Source organism: Cornus florida, unplaced genomic scaffold (assembly GCF_030987335.1).
Source record: "Cornus florida cultivar Cherokee Brave unplaced genomic scaffold, ASM3098733v1 CherokeeBrave_3.0.0_Hap2_scaffold_24, whole genome shotgun sequence".
NCBI classification, from domain to species: domain Eukaryota; kingdom Viridiplantae; phylum Streptophyta; class Magnoliopsida; order Cornales; family Cornaceae; genus Cornus; species Cornus florida.
The window spans coordinates 17501-20000 of NW_026775738.1; positions in this window are offsets into that span (position 1 = coordinate 17501).

Genomic DNA, 2500 nt, shown 5'->3' on the forward strand with positions numbered 1-2500 from the left:
TAGAAGCCTAAGAAATGCTTTGCTCGAGACGGATTTCGATTTGGAGGTCCCCCGAGTTAAGTTTGCCCTTTATGACTCCTCGCCCGCATGCTCGTGCACACCGGCGTGCACGTGGGCATCGTATGCTAAAAAATGAAGTTTGGAGTTTGGGTTCAGAAATCTTATGGGAGCTTCCTAGAAGCCTAAGAAATGCTTTGCTCGAGACGGATTTCGATTTAGATTTCCGCCGTGTTAATTTTGCCAATTACGGCTCCTCGCGCGCACGCTCAAGCACCCCGACGTGCACACCGGCGCGCACGTGGGCATCGTATGCTAAAAAATGAAGTTTGGAGTTTGGGTTTGAAAATTTTACGGGAACTTCCTAGAAGCCTAAGAAATGCTTTGCTCGAGACGGATTTCGATTTGGAGGTCCCCCGAGTTAATTTTGCCCATTACGACTCCTCGCCCGCACGCTCGTGCACCCCGACGTGCACGTGGGCATCGTATGCTAAAAAATGAAGTTTGGAGTTTGGGTTTGAAAATTTTATGGGAGCTTCCTAGAAGACTAAGAAGTGCTTTGCTCGAGACGGATTTCGATTTGGAGGTCCCCCGGGTTAATTTTACCCATTATGACTCCTCGCCCGCACGCTCGTGCACCCCGACGTGCACGTGGGCATGGTATGCTAAAATTGAAGTTTGGAGTTTGGGTTTGAAAATTTTATGGGAGCTTCCTAGAAGCCTAAGAAATGCTTTGCTCGAGACGGATTTCGATTTGGAGGTCCCCCGAGTTAAGTTTGCCCTTTATGACTCCTCGCCCGCATGCTCGTGCACACCGGCGTGCACGTGGGCATCGTATGCTAAAAAATGAAGTTTGGAGTTTGGGTTCAGAAATCTTATGGGAGCTTCCTAGAAGCCTAAGAAATGCTTTGCTCGAGACGGATTTCGATTTAGATTTCCGCCGTGTTAATTTTGCCAATTACGGCTCCTCGCGCGCACGCTCAAGCACCCCGACGTGCACACCGGCGCGCACGTGGGCATCGTATGCTAAAAAATGAAGTTTGGAGTTTGGGTTTGAAAATTTTACGGGAACTTCCTAGAAGCCTAAGAAATGCTTTGCTCGAGACGGATTTCGATTTGGAGGTCCCCCGAGTTAATTTTGCCCATTACGACTCCTCGCCCGCACGCTCGTGCACCCCGACGTGCACGTGGGCATGGTATGCTAAAATTGAAGTTTGGAGTTTGGGTTTGAAAATTTTATGGGAGCTTCCTAGAAGCCTAAGAAATGCTTTGCTCGAGACGGATTTCGATTTGGAGGTCCCCCGAGTTAAGTTTGCCCTTTATGACTCCTCGCCCGCATGCTCGTGCACACCGGCGTGCACGTGGGCATCGTATGCTAAAAAATGAAGTTTGGAGTTTGGGTTCAGAAATCTTATGGGAGCTTCCTAGAAGCCTAAGAAATGCTTTGCTCGAGACGGATTTCGATTTATATTTCCGCCGTGTTAATTTTGCCAATTACGGCTCCTCGCGCGCACGCTCAAGCACCCCGACGTGCACACCGGCGTGCACGGGGGCATTGTATGCTAAAAAATGAAGTTTGGAGTTTGGGTTTGGAAATTTTATGGGAGCTTCCTAGAAGCCTAAGAAGTGCTTTGCTCGAGACGGATTTCGATTTGGAGGTCCCCCGAGTTAATTTTGCCCATTATGACTCCTCGCCCGCACGCTTAAGCACCCCCGCGTGCACGTGGGCATTGTGTGCTAAAAAATGAAGTTTGGAGTTTGGGTTTGTAAATTTGATGGGAGCTTCCTAGAAGCCTAAGAAGTGCTTTGCTCGAGACGGATTTCGATTTGAAGGTCCCCCGTGTTAATTTTGCCCATTACGGCTCCTCGCCCGCACGCTCAAGCACCCCGGCGTGCACGTGGGCATTGTATGCTAAAAAATAAAGTTTGGAGTTTGGGTTTGGAAGTTTTATGGGAGCTTCCTAGAAGCTTAAGAAGTGTTTTGCTCGAGACGGATTTCGATTTGGAGGTCCCCCGAGTCAATGTTGCCCATTATGGCTCCTCTCCCGCATGCTCAAGCACCCCTGCGTGCACGTGGGCATTGTATGCTAAAAAATAAAGTTTGGAGTTTGGGTTTGGAAGTTTTATGGGAGCTTCCTAGAAGCTTAAGAAGTGTTTTGCTCGAGACGGATTTCGATTTGGAGGTCCCCCGAGTCAATGTTGCCCATTATGGCTCCTCGCCCGCACGCTCAAGCACCCCGGCGTGCACGTGGGCATTGTATGCTAAAAAATAAAGTTTGGAGTTTGGGTTTGGAAGTTTTATGGGAGCTTCCTAGAAGCTTAAGAAGTGTTTTGCTCGAGACGGATTTCGATTTGGAGGTCCCCCGAGTCAATGTTGCCCATTATGGCTCCTCTCCCGCATGCTCAAGCACCCCTGCGTGCACACCGGCGTGCACGTGGGCATTGTAGGCTAAAAAATGAAGTTTGGAGTTTGGGTTTGGAAATTTTATGGGAGCTTCCTTGA